Source organism: Lissotriton vulgaris, chromosome 12 (assembly GCF_964263255.1).
Source record: "Lissotriton vulgaris chromosome 12, aLisVul1.2, whole genome shotgun sequence".
NCBI lineage: Eukaryota > Metazoa > Chordata > Amphibia > Caudata > Salamandridae > Lissotriton > Lissotriton vulgaris.
This window is the reverse complement of record NC_141700.1, coordinates 804,715,241-804,741,859: the sequence shown is the minus strand read 5'-3', so window position 1 is coordinate 804,741,859 and position 26,619 is coordinate 804,715,241.

The following is a 26,619-nucleotide window of genomic DNA, read 5'->3' as shown; positions in this document are numbered from 1 at the left end:
GCTCACCATGCCATTCCAGTTGGGACCCAGCCATATGAAAACCAGTCTTGACCCTGCGCCCAATGGGAACAGTCCAGCCCAAACTGCAAAACCATGTCCTTCCTGGACTGGAAACAAGCATTCTAGGACCGGTTTCGGGCTTTTAGCCCTCATCAGCCAGGATAGCTTGACTCCAGTGGCATGGAGAGCGCGGGACTCCCGTCTGGGCATACTTGCCCCATTCAGGGTGACAAATGCAAAAAGAACAATTGATGGTCAGAATGTAGAACAATATCTTACAATCACCCCAGTACAGAGATCTGGGCCTAAATCCATAGTTTTTTTGCTCACCATGCCATTCCAGTTGGGACCCAGCCATATGAAAACCAGTCTTGACCCTGCGCCCAATGGGAACAGTCCAGCCCAAACTGCAAAACCATGTCCTTCCTGGACTGGAAACAAGCATCCTAGGACTGGTTTTGGGCTTTCAGCCCTCATCAGCCAGGATAGCTTGGCTCCAGTGTCATAGAGAGCACGGGACCCATGTCTGGGCATACATGTCCCACTCGGGGTGACAAATGCAAAAAGAACAATTGATGGACAGAATGTAGAACAATGTCATGCATTCACCCCAGTATAGAGATCCAGGCCTAAATCCATTGTTTGTTTGCTCACCATGCCATTCCAGTTTGGACCCATCAAGCATCACTGACGGTATCAGAGCGATGGGGGGGCCGCTGTCTGTATTAATTCCCAAGGCCTAGTTTATAAAGTATATCACCGATTCAAATGCATATACATATGAAGAATAGTGGGTGGGTGCTCGGTAGGCCTGGGCGTTAAATTTCATTCCGTTCGCGGAATTTGGGTAATTTCGCGTTGCGCGGAGAATGTGAAATTGCCCAAAATTCTGCGTTCAGCGACCTTGTGAACATTTTTTGCTTGTTTGCGTTCTCAAATGCGCGTTCAAGAGATATAGCCCCCGAGCACGCAAACAGCAAATGCGAACAGTAAAAAAGGATCACGAACAAGCAATTCCGCGTGTTTGCGAATTTCTGCATGTTCGCGGAGTTTTTTTATTGTTTCGCAGAGATTTGCGTAATGCGATTACGAAAATTCCACCCACCTCTATTGCTCGTTATAAAAGTACAAGAGCCTAGTGAGTCACCACCCTAATCCCTGTGGAGGACAGCTGTAACTAGTGATAGGAAGGGTGCATACCTTACTTGATATATGCGATTAGTAGATAGTTCAATAGTGGGATACTTGGTATAGTAAACTGGTATCGGTAAACAGTAGGATACACTATCACCCTCAGAGTTTCAAGTCTGGTAACCAGTAACTTATTAGCAGAACTGCAGAGGTGCCATGATGGGGCTCACAAATAAGGGTCCAGCATCAGTACCTGGATGACGGAGGAAAAAGAGAAGGAATTAAAAATCATATGTCGGACCACTTAGTAACATTGAGAAATTTGAGATAAAGCAAAGGCTGTCAGTAGTATGCTAATGCATGATACGTATTCAGCGAGTACGAGACGCTCAGTGTAGAATAGAAGAGCTTATAGTAAAAGCTGTACAGTCATCTGGCCATGGCCCAGAAAGTGGAATTAGCAATAACATCAAGCGCAAGTCCAATTTATTGCTTTTGAGAAACACAAAACTGACAAACTACACCCTGCAAAGACGCGTGGTCGGTGGGGGCGTGACTTACATAAAGATGGAACTTATGTGCTTGACCGCCCTTACTATCTAGGTTGGTCTGAAAGCGCTGCTGAACTCAGAAAGAATGCAAACAAAATAAGATTCACGTAGGGCAAAAATGTTGCGAACTGACAAAGCATGCCAAAAAAAAGGAGTCAAAGACAACCCGCGTGGCGTGGGGTATGTGAGGATAAAGTGAATGCCAAAGGCAGTATCAAAAGAGCATATCCACAAAACAGGGTGAAGTATGTCTATCGCAGAAGATACAATGTTGCCTAGGCAATATACCCTGGAGGTCAATGTAGTTAACTCATTGTCAACCACTGCTAAAGATTTCTCTAAATGAATACAGTCTATTTCCCGTATCCTCTCTGCGGCCTTTTGTTGGGATATTTTCCAAATTTCATTATAGGCAGCATAAATGCCAGCATATATGAAATGTTCCTGAAGGAGTTTCCTGGGACCTAGTAAAAAATCCCCTAGATCCATGTCTTGTGTGAGTAAGGATAAGTGCTGTTTCACTTCTGTGAGTGTTGCGGTTTCTAGCCAGTCGAGGCACAACTTCCCAACACTGTAGGATGTCACTGCCCCTGGGTGTTCTCTTTGTACATAACATAGGTCTGGACTATAGATAGTGAACCCTTCGGTGGTACCCCAGAAACTGTTCGTGTCTAAGGGCCAAAGCAACCATTCTTTCCAAGTAGGGTCTGATGGATTGCAGTGTAAAATGGCATCTATTGTTGCCCCTTCCCCTGAAGTTGAATTTTGCTGCCCCTTCCTCTGTGATGGTGTTGGAAACCGAGGTGTGTTAAGGTCCTTGTTCTTGGCTAGTCCAAGACAGGATGTCTGTTACATAGTGTCATGTAGAAATATCATCTGCTGCGGAATGAGGCATGCTCTAAATAGCGCTTCGGTTCCCTGGACATGCCAGTCGCTAGAACTGATTTTAAGTCTATTGAGTCCTTCCATCGGTCAAAACCCTGTTCAAGCATTACAAAACATCATTCAGCACCAAATCAAGAAGGGAAGAAGAGGGAGCACCAGGGCCGAATGGAATCCCGCCAATTCTCTACAAACAAGACGTGGCAGGCTGGGCAGCAGCCCTGGAACCCCTTTTTTAGAGATAAGACAATTCAACATCCTGCCAAGCTCCTGGAAGGGTTCAGTTATCTCCCCAATTTATAAGGCAGGAGATAAGGCTTCCCCTCAAAACTATCGATTGGTGGCTTTAATCGACAACGAGGCAAAATATTTTGCAGGCATCCTTCTAGAAGAGCTGATGGCCTGGGCAACAGAGAGATCCTTAATCCCGGCCAACCAGACAGGCTTTGCCAAATCAGTAGGCAAAATGAGTAATATCTTGAGCATGGGCATGCTCATAGACAAGGCAGAATTTAACAAAATGCCCATTCATTTCTGCTTCATTGACTTTAAGGCCGCTTTTGACCACATAAACCGGAAGCTCTTATGATCTAAACTGAACAACTGGGGGATATCGAGACCCCTTTTGGATCTGCTAATTAACCTCCACACAGAGACCTGGGTACAGGTAAAGGTGGGGGATGGATCCGTTTTGTCCAGGCGCATACAGACCAACAAGGGCCTGAAACAAGGTTGCGTCCTGGCCCCCACCCTATTTAACTTGTTCCTAAGCGACCTTGTCCCCATTTTGTATGGTTGTAACTCCCACGCCCCGAAGCTAGGAGGACTGCAACTACCTTGTCTACTATACGCTGATGATATCGTCCTTATAAGTTATACCAAGGTAGGACTTCAACACCTCCTGACTGCAACACAATGCTACTCAGATAAAAATGAGCTTACAATAAATCTTGAGAAGACGCAGACAATGACCATCAGCTGAAATAAAAGGAAGCTAACATCATGGTACTGGAACAAGACAAGCATTGGAGACACCCCAATATATAAATACTTAGGAGTGAAGATCGACAACGGTGGCCAGTTCTCCGCCCAGAGAACAAGTATACGAGGGAAAGGGCTATCTTTGGCAATTTCGCTGAAGTCTCTAAACCGCAAACTTTCTGGCCCCTCTCTTCTGCCCTTGACGCAAGTAATCCGCGCAAAACTTCTCCCAACAATTACCTATGGGAGTGAGGCACTTAGAGGAAGGGATGCCAAGATCCTTGATAACACAATAACAGCTGCTTACAGAATCATCTTCAGCCTGCCAAAACAAACCTCACCAGCTCAAATCAGGCTAGAATTTGGCATCGACCAACAGGTCCTAGCAAGGCAGGGAGCTTACATGATAGCCTGGGACAAAGTGAGGAAATCAAAACAGGGAACATTAAATGAACATCTGTGGAGAGAGTTAGTACAACATCCGTCCTCAGCAGCAGCCAAGTTCCTACTGGACAGCCGGATAAACACGGGACTAGAGCAGCTCTGGGATACCCCAGTAAACCATTCAACTTTCAAAAAATTGGTCAAGAAATCGATCAAACAGTTATCATGGGTCCAAGAAAAGGCAGCCCTCTCCAAAAGAACACATGGCTGGATGACCGTAAATTCGTATACTACTAAGGCACCACAGAGCTACTTTGGCGAGGGATACTCCAAATCCGTCAAAATGCGCTTCTTAAAGCACAGGTTGGGCCTGCTACCCTGTACTCAAAATCTCCCACACTGGATTAAAATAAAAGCTGATCCCCTTTGTCGGCTATGTGGCTTGGGGCAAGAGGATATACTGCACTTGATATGCTCTTGCGAGAAATTACGCGATGAACGGAAACACTTGTTGAAACACCACTTCAATCGGCAAGGAATCCGCACACGAAGGAAGGCAGTCCTGGCTTGCTTTTCTCCTCATGACCCTCGCTTGAGCTGTAGCTTCATAAAATTTATGAAGGCAGTGGAAAAAAAGATGCCTGAAATTAAGCTTTAACGGTCCCAGTACTATTGATCTAATATCGCTTTGTCGAATGAAATTACTGACTCAAAGAGCCTATGAGGTCATCGGGAAAGTAGAAATACTTTACAATTATAAAGTTGAACTTAAAAAAAAAAACTAAAAAAAACCTTTATTGCTTACGAAGTTGCTGCGTGCACATTCAAACTAAGGAAATGTGAATGTTTTATTCTCTTTTATTAGAACTGTACTTTTAATTTCTCTGTTCTTAACCTATTCTTGTATTGCAATGGTTTTAAGTAACTATGCGAAATAAAATTATTACTATTACTATTAGATGTGACACTGTAGTGGTGATTGGGATATCTGACTTTCTATTAAACAATGTTGTTGTCCCTGTGAAGGTTCTATTCGATCCTATCTGTAAGTCACCCAGTACATGAGACCCCACCATTAAGCTTGCATCCACTCTGGCCCCCAATGCTCTGGGCCGTGTCTGAGGTACAGCAGCCCCACCTCCCTTTAAAATCCCCCTATTCAAGGGAGCGGACGACTCACTGGTCTGGAGGGAATAAGGAGAATGCAACACTGGACTTGATGGAATATCTACCATTCCTTTCGCCCCGATACCCTCGTCTAATGTCAAAATGTACTATGGTCGGGTCTCTAGGAGCACCCTCCTCAACTGGCAATTTAAGGCCTCCCTCCTCCATTGTAATTTGGGGATCGCTCTGACAATCGGGGATCTGTGGGAAATGTAATGTTGCCATTTTCCATTTAAGGAATCATCTTATCTTTTTATCTTTCTTTTTCCTATTATCCCCTTTAGGAATTATTGTGAGACCTCCCTTTTTCCTAGTTGTAGCCCCCCTGTCCCCAATGAAGTAGGGGGTTGACCCTGAGAGGTGGATGGGGATGGGGCCTCTCCCTCTATCACTCCCCTACCTTTTTGCTCCACATAGCTCATGATTTTCTCATCTTTCTTATTATCCATACTGCCCCCCTTTTTACCTTTGATAAACAAGGGGTAAGGTTTTAGTGTGACATTTCCCAGAGGGGGGTTGTAATGGATGATTTTGTCTTACTTTTCGGGTGTTTTCCGTATAATTAGCTATACATTCATTACTCGTCACAGTTCCTTTTCAGACCTGACAATAAATACGACACTTCAGAATACTTATCCAAGAAGGAAATAGCATAGATATCTAAAAGTCATAACTTAGTGTATGTATAGCAACGTCTTCCGACAAATCAGCAACGTCTCCAGACGAAAACAACGCGCATCCTACGCGAGCAACACACCCTGGTGTGAATCAGAAACGTCTCCCGACGAACAACGCGCATCCTACGCGAGCAAAATCAGCAACGTCTCCCGACGAACAACGCGCATCCTACGCGAGCAAAATCAGCAACGTCTCCCGACGAAAATAACGCTCATCCTACGGGAGCTGGTTGAGCGTTATAGCAGAGATTCTGTACATTTCTGGACCCGTTCTAGGATCTCCATAATCTACTTGTACGACTTGTTAACAATGAAAGTACACAGCCTGAGCGTAATTTTTTAGCAGACATCTCGCACCGGCGTACTTAAATATCAAGAGGAAGCAGACTCTCGCCTCATCTCTGGTTGCTTGCTGAAAGATAATCTCGGGTGGCAACTTCCTGTCTCCAATCAGCCTGCTAAGGATGGAAGCAACAATCCTCACAGCTGGGAGGGGGCAGAGGTAAAGCAAAACAAACAAACAACAAAGAGAAAGCCCAGAAACTTCGGGAGTAACAGGATTGTAGGGCTTACAGTTAAACCTTCTTACCGTAAAAGGGATGGTAAGGGCCCAAAGATAATAGCACCAGACAGGCACAGCAAGGAGGCGAGTTCAAGCTGCTGCTGACCATTTCTGGAGCCCCCAGCCTCCAGGCCGCTTCTGCAGGGTGGCGGGATCGAGCTCACAGATTTAGGCAAATTAAGGGCTACTGCTCCAGATTCCCTGCACCCCAGCGCCCTACAATTGGCAGACATAGGCTTGTGAGGCAAACAGAAGAAGGGCTGCCTTTAGTGGCAGCAATCTGCTCAAGGCCACCCCATGCTCTCCGTTGGTCCGGGCGGTTAAAAGCTGATAACGGGGGAGGAAAGGAACCAGTCCCGTATGTTTGCGCAGCCCTACAACGCTTTGAGGATCCAGGTGTCTCATTGATCCAAGGGCTGTTAAGGCTGCCTGCCACTGCAGGTAGTGGATAGCGGTTGACTGTGATGGGGGCAAGAAAGAACAGTCCCACAGACCCACAGGTCAGAGGTCCTCAGTCCGCCCTGAAGCCGCTCTGAAGTGCTCTGAAGCCACTCTTGCTTCAAGAGCGCACAGGAAACTCCGGACTGGAACCACTAGATTCTCTGGATTCTCTTTGCACAGGCTCCAAACACAGACATTTGGGCCAACTCCATGGGTCTACGAGAGGGCACTCTCTCTAAAGCCACCACCCTGCTCTGAGGCCCAGGTGCTCTTTACCAGCCTCAGTACTGGTAGGTGAGCGGCAGGTAAGCAGGCGGCGATCTGAGACTAAAAGCTGTCCAGAACTGTCCAAAACTGAGAGGAGCCAAGATTAGCTAATTCAGGAGCATGCGCAGAGTACGAGTGAGCAGGGTACAGGATGCAGGGTACAGCCACTCCTCTCCTGACACTCAACGCCCAACACCCGCCTTGCACTCACCTGTTGTGGCTCACCTGTTGTGGTTGCGGGAGCAGAGTGGTGTGGGGTGGCGCGGGGATAGCGCGTTGCAATGTGCTGTGATACAATCAAGTGCCGGTCTGACCCGCACCTTTCTGTATCGACCTCCTCGGTCCCGCTCCTGCAGAGCTCCTGTGGTCCGGTAAGACCGGTGGGTTTGACGAGCCACGGTACCTGCGGCAGCCCGTCACCTCCAGGAATCAGGTGGAAATGCGGTCTGCCGGGAACAGCGATGTATGTTCCGCCGGCTCCGAGCCCCGAGCTCCTGCTCCGCAACAACGCTCTCTCTAATTCGCTCTCCAACCGCCTCAATCTGAGCAATCCCACGATTCTCTAGTAACAAGGGAGTTAAAACTTCGAGAATAGTATACAGATTCCCTCTATAATCTACCCATCACTCACCCACTGCCCATCGGTGGATACTCCTCTATACATCTAGCATCGATCTCTTCCCCCTACTCTTACGCGTCCCTTTACACTCCCCTTTTTCACCATGGCGTTATCTGCCTAGAAGCACCCACTACAGTGAGCCCTCTCACAGGTTAGCATCCTTTCCTCCCACAATAAAACCAGCCCTACTCTCCTTATCTGTTCCCCAGCCACCTGAAATCTCCAGAATTGTACCCACTCGCCTCCAAAAGCTTTGTACTGAAAAACCAACTTCTGCCCACACAAAGCCCAATCTTTATCATTTGATTATGTCCCTTATTCTGGCAGCGGACAAGCTCAATATCCGACCCTTCTGAGAGCTCTCCTTCTTCCTCACTCAGCACTCCTTGCCAGAACAGACAGTGGGAGTGACAGCCCTTTCGAATTCCCGCTGTATGCTTCCCCTCTACTTCTCGCGCTTTCCAACACCTACTTCCCTTTTCTTTGCTCTGGCAGCCACTTAAGTTTTAGGTTGAATCATTCAGTTAGTTGCATAGTTCATGAGTGATGCGAAAGCATGACGCGTTTCGGATTGATGGTTAATATATACTGCCGCCATGTGATTGTTTTTTATTGTACTTATGAAAAAGGTACGGTACATCAGTGCAATAGGTACTTCCAATACAGTGATACATGTGTACAGCATCAAAAGGGCACCTTCCTGTACCCGCATAGCATCAGTAGCAAATCGGTCAATGTTGGACAGGCCTTGTGGAAGGCCCGCTCCCTCCCCGCCTGATAGGGCCCGGACACCGGCTCTCCCTGTATCCTCAGAAGGAACCATCCCGTCAACCCACCGGGGAAACCCGCAACCCGTCCCCAACGGAACGCCTGCTCCCGAACACCCCCGTATCGGCTGGCCCGGGCCTCCATCAGCACCATTGCCCCGGCCCAGCCGCCATCTTGGACACTGCATCACGAGGCCGCGTGGCCTCGGCTCGACCCCAACCCTGGGCCTGGCTAGGCCCCGACATCGAGGCACCACCATCCACCCAGGAGGTGAAGAGACCACTTGGCAGGTCAATGGGCGAAAGGAGTGTCAATGGCTCTCCCCCGCCAGGTGCCGATCGCCCCTGGTCTCCCCGGGCGCTGGCTCCACCCCCCTGCTGGGTGTCTGGACTCCCTCATCCCGGACCTCCCGACCTCCTAGCGCGAGGGTCCGGACATCAAAGGAGACCAGGCCTATAACTGGGGCAGCTCCAGAGCAGGAAGGCAGTTGTATCCTGGAGTCGAGAGACACCTTGAAGAACTCATCCTTGACGGACTGCTGGCGCTGCCGCAGCCTTGCCTTGTGAACCATCCCTGAAGCCTGCTGGCGCTGCCGCTGCCCTCTGCATCGTGCATCTTCGTCGGGACCTGCTGGCGCTGCCGCGGCCCATCCTCGTGAATCATCGCTCTTGCCTGCTGGCGCTGCCGCGGCCTTCTGCAACGTGAAGTCATCCTAGCCTGCTGGCGCTGCTGCGGCCCTCCTTGCCGAGAACTATCGTCCTAGCCCCCTGGCGCTGCCGCGGCCTTCTGCAACGTGAAGTCATCCTAGCCTGCTGGCGCTGCCGCGGCCCTCCTTGCCGAGAACTATCGTCCTAGCCCGCTGGCGCTGCCGCGGCCTTCTGCAACGTGAAGTCATCCTAGCCTGCTGGCGCTGCCGCGGCCCTCCTTGCCGAGAACTATCATCCTAAGCCTGCTGGCCCTGCTGCGGCCCGACCTTGCAGACACCTGAGCTCGAGGATTGTGAGCTCCTTCTGGCCGCCCCTGTACCGCACCGGTACCAAGACTGTCCCGCTACCCCATACCCTACAGAGACTAGAATTGGGAGGATCCTCGTGTCCTGCCCCCACTGTATCGTTGATAACCTTGCCTCAAGAATCCTATATAAAGTGTGCAGATCGCATCCTTGTGTGGTGTCCATTTGTGGGGGGGAAGTTACTTGTCTGTACGATCGCCGGAGACGGTCCTCACCAGAGGCCTCTCCCCCTGTACTCGGCCGACCCTCCGGGTCCCCGTCTAACATTGGTGGCCAGCGGCGCGATCCGAACCAACGCGTAATCGTACAGAGAGTAACTCACCCCACGACACAACCACAATGACAACAAAAGAAAGCGGAACCACAGAAAAATTCCAGATGGAGAAACTAGAAGAGTACAACCACAGAGAACTGAAGCAATTCTGCATAGAACTAGGCATTGCTACCACAGGACTGAGCACGAAAGAAGCCTTCAAAAAGGCCCTGGAATCTTGGGCAGAGACGGGTACGGCCGTACCCCAAAACCAAAGCCTTGAGGCACTGGAAACGAGCACCACTCCGACGGAAGAAAGAAGATCGGGTCTCTCCCCGGAGGAGATCTGAGAACGGGAAAAAAGCAGGCTCCATGAATTGGAACTGGCGCGACTTCGTTTAGATGGAGAACTTAAATTGGCAGAACAAAAAATAACGCTAGAACACCTGCGGCTCCGAGAGGAGCGAGAAGAGAAACAAAGACAGAGAGAGTTAGAAGAGAAAAAGCTAGCCTACGAACATGAGCGCAACCTAAAAGAAATAGAGCTTCGGAAACAGAACAAAGATCTCGGGGTTCCCGGGCGTCCAAACACTCCTGTCACTACAGACCCTAAAGTCCACATCCCCAAGGATGTCGTCAGAGAGTATTACTGGAACGACGACATCCAGCAATGGTTCAAAGCCTATGAGGTAGCCATGACCTCCCACCGAATTCCCCGAAGCGACTGGGGAGCCGGGTTATGGGGGAGATTCGTCAACGAAGGACGAGACGCCCTACTGCAACTCCCGGACCATCAGATGACCTCTTACGACCACATGAAAGCCGCCCTCCTCACTCGATATGGACTCACGCCCGAGATGTACCGCCAGCGGTTCCGCGACTGCAAACGGATCCCGGGTACAACTTGGGTAGAGTACGTGAACTTTTTCAGCCGAGCATTCGAGGGGTGGATCAAGGGCAGCAAGGTGTCAACTTACGAGCAACTTTTTGATCTTATTGTGTGGGAGCATCTTTCTAACAATTGCTTCGTCGAGCTCAGGCAGCACCTCCTCGACAGTAAACTGACTGAACCCCGGCAACTCGCCGCCGAAGCTGACCGATGGGAAAGCACCCGAGTTGCCCGAAACGGGCCCAGCGAACCAAACAGAACCAATCAAGGACCCCATCGCCCCCGAGGGGGAGGAGGAGGCCAGGGTCGGGGCAGAGACGCCGCCCCGGTGGCTCCCGCCAGCAACGCCCCGCCCCCGGCCGGCAGGGGAAACCCCCCGATGCGTCCAGGGTTCAAAGCCAACGTTATTTGCCACCGATGCCAGCGACCCGGCCACTACGCCAACGACCCTAATTGCCCGAAGAACCAGAACCCTATGCCCCGCCAGGTCGCTGCCGCCGCCCTGGGGGAAGAGCAAACCCCAGAAGATCCTGAAGAGTACGAGGCCGACCAGCCCGAGTGGGAACCAGCCGCCATGTCCCTGGTCTGCCTAGGGGAAAGAGACATGATTCCGCGGGCCCCCCTACCCGCTAATACGCGGAAGTACAGCCAGTGGGTCAACATTAATGGACGCCGGGCTGAAGCCCTACGCGACACCGGGGCCAGTGTGACGGCAGTCCGCTGTCATCTGGTGACCCCGGATCAGATCTTGCCGAACATCCTTTGCCCCGTCCGATCAGCCGACAACTCGGAAAGCCTGTGTCGGATGGCCTGCGTCCCCTTCGAGTGGGGAGGAGTGTCCGGAATGCTGAAGGTAACTGTCCGCGATGATGCACCAGTGGACTGCCTCCTGGGGAACGACCTTGAAAGTTCCCCCTGGGCAGCCGTCGAAAGAAGAGAGCACCTGGGGATGTTGGGCCTCCCTGAATGGGCCTGCATAATGACCCGGTCCATGACCGCCCGTGCCATCCCCAGTCCCGAAGAACCCGAATGGCCAGAACCTCCTCCCCCGATCGTTATGGAGGGAGCCACCCTAAGAACCAATCCCCCAGAGCAAAACGAAGAAGGGCCCGTTCAACTCCAGGACCTTCCCGAACTGGCCCAGTGGCGTCAAGAGGGTGGTCCCACCCAGGAACAATTCCGACAGGAACAGAAGACATGCCCCTCCCTCGAGGGACTCCGGCAGCAAGCCCTCGCCCAGAGCGCGGGCGACACCTCAGGGACCCACTGGATTTATTGGGACAATGACCTGCTCTACAGTGAGCAAAGAATTGCTGAGCTGGGGGCCAGTCGGGTGCTGGTGGTGCCCCTCCGCTTCAGAGACTTCCTTTTGAACTTGGCGCACGATGTCCCCCTTGCTGGGCACCTGGGGCAAGACAAAACGTACAACCGCCTAGTAACTCACTTCTACTGGCCCAAAATGCGAAATGATGTCTCCAACCACTGCCGGGCCTGCCCCACCTGCCAAGCCAGCGGGAAGAGCGTCCGAAAGATCAAAGCACCCTTGCAACCCTTTCCCGTCGTCACCACCCCGTTCGAACGGGTGGGAATAGACATTGTGGGGCCCCTGGACCCCCGAACGGCACAGGGGCACCGGTTCATCCTAGTCCTGGTGGACCACGCCACCCGCTATCCCGAGGCCATTCCTCTTCGGACCGTGACAGCACCCGTAGTAGGCCGAGCCTTGATGGGGATCTTCTCTCGAGTGGGCTTCCCCCGGGAAGTCGTCAGCGACAGGGGCACGAACTTTATCTCGAAGTACATGAGATCTCTCTGGCAACAGTGCGGGGTCACCTACAGATTCACGACCCCTTATCACCCGCAAGGAAATGGACTGGTTGAGCGGTTTAACCGCACCCTCAAGGGAATGATCATGGGTCTAGAAGAACCCCTACGTCGCCAATGGGACGTGTTGCTCCCGTGCCTCCTCTTCGCCTATCGAGAAGTTCCCCAGAAATCCCTCGGCTTCAGCCCCTTTGAGCTTCTGTACGGACACCCCGTCCGGGGCCCCCTCAGTCTGGTCAAGGAAGGCTGGGAGATGGCCCCCCAGAAGACTCCTCCAGATGTATATAAGTATCTCCTGACCCTCCGCAACCAGACTCGGCGATTCAGGGAACTCGCCAAAGCCAACCTGAAGGCCAGTCAGGAGGACATGAAGAAATGGTACGATCAGCACGCCTCCTCCATCGAGTTCGAACCAGGCCAACAAGTCTGGGTGATGTCTCCAGTCGAGCCCTGTGCCCTGCAGGACAAATGGGCAGGATCCTTCAAGGTGATCGAACGCAAGGGCCCTGTCACCTACCTAATAGACATGGAGTCCGCCCGGAACCCCCTGCGAGTCCTCCACGCCAACAGACTCAAACCCCACTTCGTACGCTCGGAACTCAGCCTACTGATGGCAACAGATAGTGGGATGGAAGAAGACTCCGAGCCCCTCCCTGACCTACTGAGGACCCGTGAAAAAGATGGCTCAGTGGAAGGGGTCAGACTCTCCGATGCCTTGTCCCCGGAGCAACGCCAAGACTGTTGAGCTCTCCTGCTACAATTCGCAAACTTGTTCTCTCTCACCCCCGGGGTCACCCCCTGGTGCCTTCACGACGTGGACACCGGGGATAGTCCACCCATTCGACACAGGGTGTACCGAGTGCCAGATCGGGTGCGCGCCTGCATCCAGAACGAAGTCACCAAAATGCTGGCTCTAGGAGTAATCGAGCCCTCAGACAGCCCCTGGGCCAGCCCAGTCGTACTAGTCCACAAGGCTGCCGCCCCGGGCGTTGCCCCCGAGCTCCGGTTCTGTGTGGACTATCGGGGCCCGAACGCCGTTACCAGAACCGACGCTCACCCCATCCCCCGGGCGGATGAGCTGGTTGACCGCATGGGGGCTGCCCGCTACCTGAGCATCTTCGATCTAACAGCGGGCTACTGGCAAATCGGCCTCACCCCCAGGGCCCAAGAACGATCCGCCTTCTCTACCCCGGATGGCCACTACCACTAAAAAGTGATGCCATTCGGCATGAAAAACGCTCCAGCTACCTTCCAACGACTCGTGAACCAGGTATTGGCGGGCCTCGAAGAAATCAGCGCCGCCTACCTGGACGATATCGCTGTGTACAGTCGCCACTGGGCCGACCACCTTCACCACTTCCAAGAAGTCCTGCACGCCCTCCAGCAGGCCGGCCTCACCATCAAAGCCAGCAAATGCCAGATTGGCCAGGGGTCCGTGACCTACCTCGGACACCAAGTGGGGAGCGGTCTGGTGGCCCCCCTTCAGCTCAAGATCGCTGCCAACCAGTCCTGGCAGCCCCCTGTCACCCAAACCGAGGTCCGAGCTTCCTGGGGCTCACCGGATACTACCGGCGGTTTGTAAAGGACTATGGCAGCATTGTGGGGCCCCTCACAGAACTCACATCCAAGAAAAACCCCAAAACAGTCAACTGGACTCCGGACTGTCAAGCGGCCTTCGAGAGGTTGAAGACCGCCATGTGCACCGCCCCCGTGCTCCAGGCCCCCGACTACAGTCGGGAATTCATAGTCCAGACGGACGCCTCCGATCATGGCATTGGGGCGGTCCTCTCTCAACTCAACGCCGAGGGAGTCGATCAGCCAGTGGCCTTCATCAGCCGACGCCCGCTGGCTCGAGAACAGCGCTGGAGCACCATCGAGCGGGAGGCCTTCGCAGTGGTATGGGCCCTCAAGAAACTCCGGCCCTACCTCTTCGGTACCCATTTCAGGGTGCAGACAGACCACAGACCCCTACAATGGCTAATGCAGATGCGGGGGGAGAACCCAAAACTGTTGCGATGGTCCATCTCCTTGCAGAGGATGGACTTCACTGTGGAGCATCGTCCTGGCCAGGACCACGCCAATGCGGACGGCCTGTCACGCTTTTTCGGCCTCGGCGAGGAGAGTACCCAAGAGGATGGGTGACTCTCCCTGCCTTCAGCTGGGGGGGACGCATGTTGGACAGGCCTCGTGGAAGGCCCGCTCCCTCCCCGCCTGATAGGGCCCGGACACCGGCTCTCCCTGTATCCTCAGAAGGAACCATCCCGTCAACCCACCGGGGCAACCCGCAACCCGTCCCCAACGGAACGCCTGCTCCCGAACACCCCCGTATCGGCTGGCCCGGGCCTCCATCAGCACCATTGCCCCGGCCCAGCCGCCATCTTGGACACTGCATCACAAGGCCGCGTGGCCTCGGCTCGACCCCAACCCTGGGCCTGGCTAGGCCCCGACATCGAGGCACCACCATCCACCCAGGAGGTGAAGAGACCACTTGGCAGGTCAATGGGAGAAAGGAGTGTCGATGGCTCTCCCCCGCCAGGTGCCGATCGCCCCCCGTCTCCCCGGGCGCTGGCTCCACCCCCCTGCTGGGTGTCTGGACTCCCTCATCCCGGACCTCCCGACCTCCTAGCACGAGGGTCCGGACATCAAAGGAGACCAGACCTATAACTGGGGCAGCTCCAGAGCAGGAAGGCAGTTGTATCCTGGAGTCGAGAGACACCTTGAAGAACTCATCCTTGACGGACTGCTGGCGCTGCCGCAGCCTTGCCTTGTGAACCATCACTGAAGCCTGCTGGCGCTGCAGCGGCCCTCTGCATCGTGCATCTTTGTCAGGACCTGCTGGCGCTGCCGCGGCCCATCCTCGTGAATCATCGCTCTTGCCTGCTGGCGCTGCCGCGGCCTTCTGCAACGTGGAGTCATCCTAGCCTGCTGGCGCTGCTGCGGCCCTCCTTGCCGAGGCCTATCGTTCTAGCCCGCTGGCGCTGCCGCGGCCTTCTGCAACGTGAAGTCATCCTAGCCTGCTGGCGCTGCCGCGGCCCTCCTTGCCGAGAACTATCGTCATAGCCCGCTGGCGCTGCCGCGGCCTTCTGCAACGTGAAGTCATCCTAGCCTGCTGGCGCTGCCGTGGCCCTCCTTGCCGAGAACTATCATCCTAAGCCTGCTGGGCCTGCGCGGCCCGACCTTGGATTGTGAGCTCCTTCTGGCCGGCCCTGTACCGCACCGGTACCAAGACTGTCCCGCTACCCCATACCATACAGAGACTAGAATTGGGAGGATCCTCGTGTCCTGCCCCCACTGTATCGTTGATAACCTTGCCTCAAGAATCCTATATAAAGTGTGCAGATCGCATCCTTGTGTGGTGTCCATTTGTGGGGGGGAAGTTACTTGTCTGTACGATCGCCGGAGACGGTCCTCACCGGAGGCCTCTCCCCCTGTACTCGGCCGACCCTCCGAGTCCCCGTCTAACAGTCAAACTCTTAACAAAATCAAAACCCCTACCCCCTCCCCAACGCTTACTAATAAAGTTTGTCAAGGTATCGTATAGCGACAGTCATGAGTTCGGTCGATGACATTGCTGCTGTGGTACGATGTGTGAAGTGCATACTGCACTGTTCCAATTGGGCCCATGCCATCATGGCGGTGTCTCGTCTCCTGCTATCCAGGCCGCTCCCCACGCCCTGGTCCTGCCATTTCTGTGTAAGGGTCATACCCCCGTTGTTGCCCAGTTAGTGTGGGTCTGCCCCAGTCTACGTTGGTGTGCGTGAAGGCATGACCCATTGTATCAATTTTCGGTAGAGGGTGCCACAGTTGTTGTGTTCCCAGTTTCTCCCGACCTCTCTGTCTCGTCCCCTTGTAGGCGTAGCAGGTAGGCCATCAATGGTCCCCATACATCTTTTGGACGCAATTTCAGGGGGAGTGTCTCTGCATATGTGTGGAGCTGGTCTTGCCATGTGGTCATGGTCGAGATCCATGTGTTAAATTTGGGGACTCGTCCCCTCCCCCATCTGCACGCCACTTGGCGCTTAGCCAAGAATAGGCCTATTGCCAGGAATTTTTTGTGTATAGTCGCAATGTTGTGCGTGAGACCTAGAAGCGCCACCAACGGGCACGGTGCCATTACCAGTCCCAGCATATCTGAGAGGCCCGCAAACACTGCCTCCCAGTAATGGGCAACCAGTGGGCAGGTCCATGCTAGGTGAAAGAAATCTGCTCCTTCCCTCCCACATCGGTTACAGTAGTCATTGTCTGGGAGACGAAACTTGTACAGTTTAGCTGGAGTCTAATACAGGCGGTGAAGGAATTTGAAGTGAGCTAACCGTAATCTAGAATTGCCCGTGACCGCATTAGTTTGTGTGCAGCTGACCTCCCACTGTTCATCCGTCAGCGGTTCATCCAGGTCCCCATCCCAGTCCGCACGTGCCCGATGTGTATTAAGTAGGGGTGAGTTCTGTGCATGTTTGTATAGGAGTGAAACCACATGGTGCGGGGCTTTTTTGTGCAGGAGAGCATGAAGGGGTGCCAGGGTGTCAGGTTCGTCCGGAAAGCTTGGGCTGACTGCGTGAACACTTTGCCATAAGCGAGTGTATAGGAAAGTCTCCATCACTGTGGGCGTGGACTCTCCAAAGAATTGGGTTATCGTGCGGAATTTTCCTTGGTCATATAGATCCCCCAAGTGTCATATGTAAGTTTAGTTAGCATCTTGCGTCCTATTTCCTCACATGTGATTTGCAGTCGGGGATCATTCATCAGGGTAATTCGTGGTGAATACATGAATGGATTCTCCATGGCGCCGGCAAGGCGTTTCCACGCCTCTGCCATGCAGTCCACCGTGGATGGGTCTCCCGCTCTCGTCCCCACTGATGTGAATATATATCCAGACGCGCTTACCGGGCCCATGTAGCCATCCTCCACCTCGAGGTGCGCCATGTAGGGTGGCGGATGAAACCAGTAGACCGCAAAGTGACCCTGCGCGCAATCGTAATATTGCTCGAAGTTGGGGACCTTGAAGTCACCCTGGTGATATGGTAGCATCAGTGTGGCAAGACTTATTCTCGCCTGTCCCCCCCCCCCATATTAAGCGTGTCAGTTGGGCCCTAAGCGCCCGGAAGAAATGCCGGCCTGGGCTGTATGGGATGTTAATAAATAAATATAATAACTTGGGCAGCAGCACCATCTTGATGAGAGAGATGCGGCCCGCCATGGAGAGCAGGAGGAGTATCCACTTGGTTATGGTGTCCGTGATCTTATCCAGGGAAGTGCCGTAGTTGACCCTAATTAGAGTTTCCCTGCTTCTGGTTATTCTGATGCCTAAGTAAATGTAAATGTAAATGTATAGGCATTTATATAGCGCACTACTTACCCGGCGGGTCCCAAGGCGCTTCGACCGCTGCGAAACCCTTCCTGGCTTCCCTGAGAGATGGTCCCTTAATGGGTATCTCCAGGGTGAGACCAGGCATCCCCGGCGGTCTGGTGGGGCCGTTAGTGAAGATGAGGCAAGCTAATGCCCAGAGTTGCCGAGTGTGATCGCTGATCAGAGTGGGCACCGAGGCGAGAGAATTATCGAGTCCGCTGACCCTGGTCCAGAAACCTGCCGCGCCGGGAATCGAACCCTGGTCCCGGGCCGTCCTCTGCTCTCGGGTCTGCCGCCTCTAACCAGTGAGCCACACTACTTCACCCGAAGTATTTCAACTCCTCAGTTTACTAGACAAGGGGGTAGTCTAGTTGGTGTGGCTGTGTTTTGTCCATCAGGGGGAACACCGCAGACTTGCTCCAGTTGATGTGGACTCCGGCAATACCGCCAAATTTAGTGATTTCGCGCAGGAGAGGGTTAAGGTTCTCTTGCGGTTTTTGGACATAGAGAGTCATATCATCCGCGTAGAGCGATATTAGTAATTGGCGGGCGGGGTAGATCAGCGCTCGGTGGTTATGGTGTTGTCTAAGTTTTGCAGCCAATGGTTCGATGGCTAGCGCAAAAAGAACAGGGGAAAGTGAGCATCCCTGGCGAGTACCTCTGTTAATCCTAAACTGGGTGGATCTGGATCCATTCAGTAGTACCACCGCCGTTGGCTGGCTGTATAACAGCTTCACCCACTCCAGAAATTTGTATGGCATTCCCATGCGCTCTAGGATACCCAATAAGTAATCCCATTCAAGCGAGTCGAATGCCCTCGTGGCGTCGAGGAATATGGCGGCCGCTTCACAGTTAGGGTCTATGTCTTGCAGCACCGCATGCAGTGTGCGCAAGTTATGGGACGTGGCACGGTGTGGGACAAATCTGGCCTGCTCCGGCAGAATCAGCCGTTCCATCAGGAGGTTAAGGCACGTGGCCAGGACTATAGCTAGGATTTCGGTATCACAATTTAGTAGTGACAAAGGGCGGTATAAGTCGTAATGTGCTGGGGGTTTACCCGGCTTTAGCAGGGAGGTGATCACGCATCGTGGGGGGCAGGCCTCCTTCTTCCAGCGCCGCATAATAAACCTTTTAATGGATTGGAGCCAGTACTGGGGCAAAGGTTTTATAAAATTCAATTGGAAGGCCATCCGACCCCGGGGCACGACCTGATTTCGTCCTCATGATGGCTTCCATTATTTCATCCAGTTCCAGCTCTAGGTTTAGAAACTTTTGCTGTGTGGTGCCTAGCCAGGCTATAGCAGTATCCCCTAGGTCATGGGTACTCATAGTACGGCCTTGCAGACATCCTACCAATGTATTTTTTTTTCTTTTAAAGAATCTCTGCTGCAGCGCGACTCTGAGAGTCTCTGCTGGTCTGTGGGGGCCAGGGGCGGGCGATTCTCACTTATCCAGAGTGTAGCTGCAGGGGCCTAAGAAGAGGTGGAATACAACAAAGCCTCATTAGCATGCAAATGGCCTTAACGACCTGTGAAGTGCTTGGGTGCGGCTGTGTGTCTCAGGAAGCTGTCTCACCCGGGGCTGACACACAGGCAGGGTGAGATGACAGCGGTTGGAGGGAGATCGAGGGACAGAGACAGAGGGAGGGATGGAAAGAGAGGGAGACAGAGGGAGAGAGGGAAAGGGAGGGAGAGAGAGAGAGAGGGCAGAGGGAAAGGGAGGGAGAGGGAGACAGAAAAAGGGAGACAGGGAGGGCGGCGACATAGGAGAACAATCGAGGGAGTGAGGGTGACGGAGGGAGTGAGGGTGACGAAGGGAGTGAGGGTAACAGAGGGAGTGAGGGCGACAGAGGGAGTGAGTGCGAGGGAATGTGGGCGGGGGAGTGAGGGCAGGGAGTAAGGGCGGGAGTGAGAGGGGGAGGGAATGGAAGGGAGTGAGAGAGAGACAGACAGACAGAGGGAGGGAGAGAGGGGGGAGGGAGGGAGAGAGGGAGCAAGGGAGTGAGGGAGAGGGAGTGAGGGAGAGAGGGAGTGAGAGAGAGAGGGAGGGAGTCAGAGGGAGGGAGAGAGGGAGTAAGAGAGGGAGTGAGGGAGAGAGGGAGAGAGGGAGTGAGGGAGAGAGGGAGTGAGGGAGAGATGGAGTGAGAGAGAGAGGGAGTAAGAGAAAGAGGGAGTGAGAGAGACAGACAGGGAGGGAAGGAGCGAGGGAGGGAGGGAGAAAGAGAGGGATCAAGGGAGCGAGAGAGGGAGCAAGAGAGGGAGCGAGAGAGGGAGAGCGAGAGAGGGAGGGAGGGAGAGAGGGAGGGAGCAAGGGATGGAGAGAGCGAGGTAGCGAGGGATGGAGAGAAAGAGGGAGCAAGGGAGGGAGAGCGAGGGAGGGAGCGAGAGAGGGAGCGACAGAGGGATCGATAGAGGGAGGGAGAGAGGGATGGAGGGAGAGAGCGAGGGAGGGAGAGAGAGCGAGAGGGAGAGAGTGAGGGAGGGAGCGAGGGATGAGAGAGCGAGGTAGCGAGGGATGGAGAGAAAGAGGGAGCGAGGGAGAGGGAGGGAGAGAGAGGGATGGAGGGAGACAGAGCGAGAGAGGAAGGGAGAGAGGGAGGGAGGGAGAGAGGGAGTGAGTGAGGGAGGGAGGGAGAGAGAGAGGGAGCGGGGGAGAGAGATAGATGTGTGTATGCCGGGTCTGGTGGCGCAGTCGAAGAAGGCATCCGCTGCAGGGACCTGTGATCAACCTCATGGTCATAGATTTTTTTTGTTGATCTAGCCCTGCCCCCTTAACCACTGACTCCGCCCCCACCAGTGCGGCCCTCAGAAACAAACCACACTGTAAATTTGGCCCCCGAGAGAAAGTTTGTGAGTACCCATGCCCTAGGTACTTATCCAGATCAGTCGGCATGCCGCCCTGCGAAGTATACAAGGCACGATAGTAGTCCCTGAGGACGCAAAGCTAGTCCGGGAGGTTTCTGTACATTGTGCCTGTGCCATCCTGCAGCTCGGTGACATAATTGGCGAATATGGGAGGTTTAATGGCGTTCGCCAGCGCCTTCCCAGGGCAGTCTCCCTCCCCATAAATACGCGCTATGTGTAGTTTCCCGCGGAATTTGCATTCCCTGTCAGCTACTGTCTCATATTCAGTCAGCTTGTCCTGGAGGTGAGCTTTACTCTTGTGGTCTTGTGGATTCCGGTCTAGTGCATGCTCCAGCTCTTGCATCTCAGATTCTAGTTTACGGAGATCTCAGCGCAGGGATTTGAGGATTCCCCCTCCTTTAGCTATGCACCATCCTTGTACAGTGACCTTGAAGGCCTCCCACACAGTCGTTACACTGGGCACGGACGTTAGGTTGCGCTCGAAAAAATCTTGTATATCCTGCTCTAGTTCGGATTTAAAAGCAGTGTTGTTGAGATTGATAGGGGTTGAGATACGGGGAGCAGTCCACTGGGATCTGTATGTCCACTAAGACCAGGGAGTGGTCCGAGAATGTACGGGCCAAGTGTGTCGCCTTCGTCAGCCAGTGTGTCATCCCTGCAGTCAGAAAATGTAATCCAGGCGCGACCACGTGGAGTGGACCGCTGAAAAATGTGTACCCTGTTTAAGTGTGGGATGCTTGTATCTCCAGGCGTCTATCAGGCAGTGGTCTCCCACTATGTCACTGAGCGTCCTCTGCGTGATCGTGTAGTGTGCAGGGAGGGGGTGAGACCTATCCACCTGAGGATGCAATGCCGTGTTGAAATCGCCCCCCAAAACAACATATGTGATTCCCAGCATTTGTATATTGCCCCATAATAGAAGCAGAGCATTTGGATTGTCAGTGTTGGGGCCGTAATAGTTCGCAAAAAGGATGTTATGCGTGTGACGCCTTCCCCACACCATGCAGTGCCTGCCTTCCTTGTCCGACTCCACACCTTGTGACGAGAATTCTACACCTCGCTTGATTAAAATGGCCACCCCCCTGGAGTAAGTGGAATAAGAAGCGAACCCACGGCACAAAGCCCATCGAAGTAGCAAACTGTGGGGTACCCCCGGGTGGCAGGTGTGTTTCCTGTAAGAGGGCCACTGTCACCCCATGTCCGTCGAGGTAGCCCAGTATCTGTCTGCGCTTCCTGGGGTCATTAAGGCCCCGTACATTCCAGGAGGCTATTGTTATACGGCGGTGTGCCTGTGTGTCATCAGTCTCCGCCATGTCATCGTGTGTTAATCATCAGGGTGGAAACAGTTGTCGTACCGTATACCTCTCGTCTGTCTATGATACTCAGCAATGCAAGGATCTGAACAAGAAATCCCCCCTCCCTCACTGGCAGCCCCAACATTCCAGTTCCCTCCCAAGGCAACCCTCCTAGCATAGTAGAAGCATGTCCAAATGTCCTCGTACTGTATCCCACGTCTAGATGCACATAGATCCATATTGGTATGCGGGGCTGTCTCTTCCAACTGCCCAGTTCCCGATTTCCCTCACCCTTCCCGCCTACATCGACATCCCCAATTTGTCGAGTATGCAGTCACCACCCCTTGTAACAATTCCCATCAATCTACCAGATACCCCTTCTCTCTGGGAGGCTATTTAGGGGTATGCCCTCGTATGCGGAGATGCCATCTCCCCTCCTATATTGCACCCGCACACAGCACAGCTCGAGGAACCAGCCGTTGCAGTGTGACGGAGGTGAGAGGCGAACTTCAGTTACTTCTGCAGCAAATAGCATATAGAAATAACAGCATTAATACATCACCACTTCGGGCGCAGCAATATAGGTGGCCCCCTCACTCAATTGTCCACAAGGGAAGCGTCCATTTCAGCACTTTAGTCGTGATTTGAGGCCGGTGATAGGGATCTGGAGCGACGCCTCTCCTCCGCTTCTCGGTACGCCGCTCAACGATTTCTTTTGAGGTAATCTTCTGCTTGCTGTGGGGAAGTGAAGACGTGCTGTTTTCTCAGGTGCGTGATCTTCAGTTTCGCTGGGTAGAGCTTGGCATACTGGATGCTCTGCGCGTGCAACTTTTTCTTGACGGCAGCGTACTTGCGTCTCGTCTCCTGAACTGCCTGTGTAAAGTCTGGGTAGAACGCCAATGTGGTATTTTCGTATCTGACTTGTTGCATTTCCCTGGCAAGCCTTAAGACAGTATCTCGATCCCTGTAATTAAGGAAGCGGGCTATGATGGGCCTAGGCGTAGCCTCTGGGGTGGACGTGCAGCCAGCGAGCGATGTGTTCTCTCGATCGTCAAATGGGTGGAGAAGGCTTCTCTTCCGAACAGGTCAACAACTAATTTTTCTATGAAGTCCTCTATTCGCCTCGTGTCTGTGGATTCTGCCAGGCCTAGGATTCGAACGTTATTCCGGCGTGACACACCTCCATATCTTCGTTCTTCTCCGCTATCACCTTCATTAGCTTGTCCATTTGAAGCAATTGTGTGTTTGCGGATGCTGCCCCATCCTCCAGGTCCGACACTATTGTTTCGGCATCCTTTAGCCTGTGATCATGTTGCTCCAATTTGTGTACTACCGAGTCCATTCTCGCATTCATGGTATCCATCTTGGCATCTATAGAGGTGAGGCTCTGCTTCATGCCCATAAGGATCGCCTTCCAGTCTTCGTCAGCTGGCTCTGTTGGGCCAGCATCTCTGCTTTCAGCTGTGTCCGTCTTTTGTCCTTTTCTGGGATCAAGCAATAGTTTGGCTTGCTTGGCTTCGTTGCGCCCCATGTTGATCTCCCAGTGTGGCCCTCCAGAGACAGCAATCTTCAAGCCTGCGTGCAGTGGGTCGACGTGCCAGGGAGCGCGATGTTGCGTAGTGTAGTACCCTATTTATTGCAGATATGGACTCTCCGTGACTCTCGTAGCTGACTTCGTCCCTTATGGCCCGTTGGACTGTGGGCTAGTAGTTGATTTCCACCCTGCAGAAGTGAGTCAGGGAGTGCGATGGGGGGGAGGGGGTGAGAGAAGCACCTGCAGCAATCAGTCTCGCCACTTGTGAGCCGATGAGGATTCAGGCCCACAAGATAGTCCCAGTTTTGTAGAGCTGTTCCTGATGCGTCAGGTCCCCAGGGAGTGTGCAGCTGTGGCGTGGTGTTGCAGCGATGTCACCGAGACCGGCGATATCTCCCACAGCTGCGGCCTGCCTGCCGTCCCTCTTACGTGGTTGCTGCCGCGCTGCGCCGTGGGCACAGGGCTTCTCTTCGGGCTCCCCCCGGTGTTCCCGGCTGGGCGGAGTGGAACCCAGTCCCCCCTGGCGACTTGGTATAGCTGCGTGGTATATGGCCCCAAATACTCCGGTTACAGCTGCAGGTGGCGTCTATGAGAGCCCTAGGCGCAGCGTGGTCTCACGTAGCCTGTCGCGCCCAATATGATCACACCATTTTCGGCCTAGTTGCGCTCTCACCAGAAGGGGGGGGCAGCTGTTCCTCTGCAGAGCGACTCTGTCTCCGGGTCAGTTGTGGCCCCCTGTATCCCCCTGAGGGCCTACCAGTCCGAGCCCAGCACCAAAAGGCCTGCCGATCCCCGGCCTCTCTCACTTCCCCCTGCTGTTCCTCAGTACCAGGAGCTCCGCCCTCCGCTCCCGGACAAATCTTCCGCGGCGTGTAGTTTCGGCCGCCGGGGGGTCAGCGCAGTCAGGAGTGGTTCCCCAGCGGTCGGGTGCTCTCCTCTATCAGATGCGGTGATTTTCCGCAATTTTGCTGCATCAGGATGGGGATAATGATGGATTGAGGCGAGAGCCTCACTAGCACGCGGCATTATTAGTCGTGCGCCCTCTAGGGCTCCCGCCATGGGATTGTTTAGTGTATAATCCATGGGCATGCAGCCCTCAAACATTAAAGATATAGATTTCCTCGAGTATTTGCTTTATAATGATTTTTCCCATGGACTGATTTTTTTTTTTTAAGTTTGAAAAGCTTTATTGAGTTGAAGAAAACAATGTAAAACATCAGTACAGTAGCACAAATAAAGAGCAATAGGAATTAAAATAATTGTGGAGAATAATGTGCCAATAAACAAGAAAGGCCCCAAAAGGGGAAAACACTATACAAAGAAAAAATGCTTTTATAACTTTTCTTTTTGTGGGGAAGGAAGAGAGAAAGAAAGAGGAAGAAAGGGGAAAATGGGGGAATGGAAAGGAAACAGCAATAGAAAAATATATGGTAAGAGAAATAAAGAGGTATGAAATATAGAGAAGTTCACCGTAATAATAATAACAGTAATACTAAATATAACAATAACATGAGATCAAGAGGCACTTTTAGATAAAAAGTCTGTTAAAGGGGACCAAAGTAAATCACGTTTTATCAACAATGGAATAGAAGAAGCACGTGCACGATCTAGTCTATGATGATGGCAGAGCAAATTCCACCAAGCATTATAAACCACGTTTGTAGTGTCTTTCCAATTAGTTGTTATAATTTGAAAAGCGATAGCTATGCAAAGATCAATAAATTTACGAGTATGGAGTGGGACATCCCAAACTGGGGCCAAACCACCCAGGAATACAGAAGAAATAACAAAGGGAACGTTAGTAGATAAAATCCTATTAAGTGTAGACCAAATGTGGGACCACATAAGTTGGACCTTAGGACAAAGAAAAAACATGTGGCCTTTTCTTGATACCTCGTCTCCTCCTACTACGGCTTGGAGCTCTCTGGAATGGACTGATTTTTTAGATTTACACGCTGCGTACTCGTCTTCCTTAGCACATGCTTACACTTTGGCACCAAATTAATCTAGTTCTCCCAAAGTATCATTGCCAAGGTGGCAAAGTGTTTTGAATGGTAATGGTGATTTAAGACTCCAAGCTCCAGCCTTCACTATGGATGACGCTTTTATGTCCATGAGCGGGAGCTTGGTGTTTGTTGTTGATGTGTGTGGGTCAGCACTGCTGTTTGCTGTTTATATTGTGGTGATGCTTCCCAAAATTACTTTATAATTTCAGGGTACTTGCTCGGGCTCTCTTAACGTTGTTAGATGTATAGGTCAGAGTGCTTCCCCACCTGGGTTAGCTTAAAAGGCCCACCATATCTGTAGGGATGAGGTACAGAACCTTTTTTCATCTCATTGGTTTTTTGTTTTTTTTTAACCTCACAAGGGTTAGAAAAAATAGTATATAAGAGGTAGGTTGTGGTGGTAGACATTAAGAACATATGAAAACATATATTTGGACTATACTGTTTAAATATGAATGTAATTTTTCCATTAGGTACTCCACGTGCCAAATCCGCTCCCTGGCTGATGTTAGAGTTGAATACCTATATGCTTTAAAATATTGGTTGCTAGCCCGTAACTTAACTTGTATGAAGAACATCTTCATTCCAGTTACATTTTGGAACATGAGGCTGTCGATTAGGTTTTGTTGGTATTTACATGTATCTACAACACATACAATTAAAGGGGACCCAAGGACAATTTAATGACCTGCTCTGAGTACATGCCCTATAAACACTTATCACAAAGAAGTATCAGAGGGTCAGGATTTCTACAGGTAGTTATTGAGGATCACTGAAATAATATCGACTGACAAAATATCGACTTGCCAAAATATCATGGACAAAATATCGACAGTCAAAATATCGAGTTTGTATCTACAAACAGGTAAGTACAAAAATATCGAGTACAAAATATCGTTAACAAAAATATAGATGTAAAAAATATCGACTTTATTAAAAACAGTGTTAAATTAAATTAATATTAAATTTTAATTACTAAAATATACTTAAAACGACTTAAATTAAATTATAATAATAAAATAATAAATGAAAATAATAAAAATAATTTTTTTAAATCTTATTTGTTGACCCTGAACCCTAAAAATACCCCTTTACCCAAAAACCCAAAACTGACCCTGAACCCTAAAAATACCCCTTTACCCATGACCTGAAAACTGACCCTGAA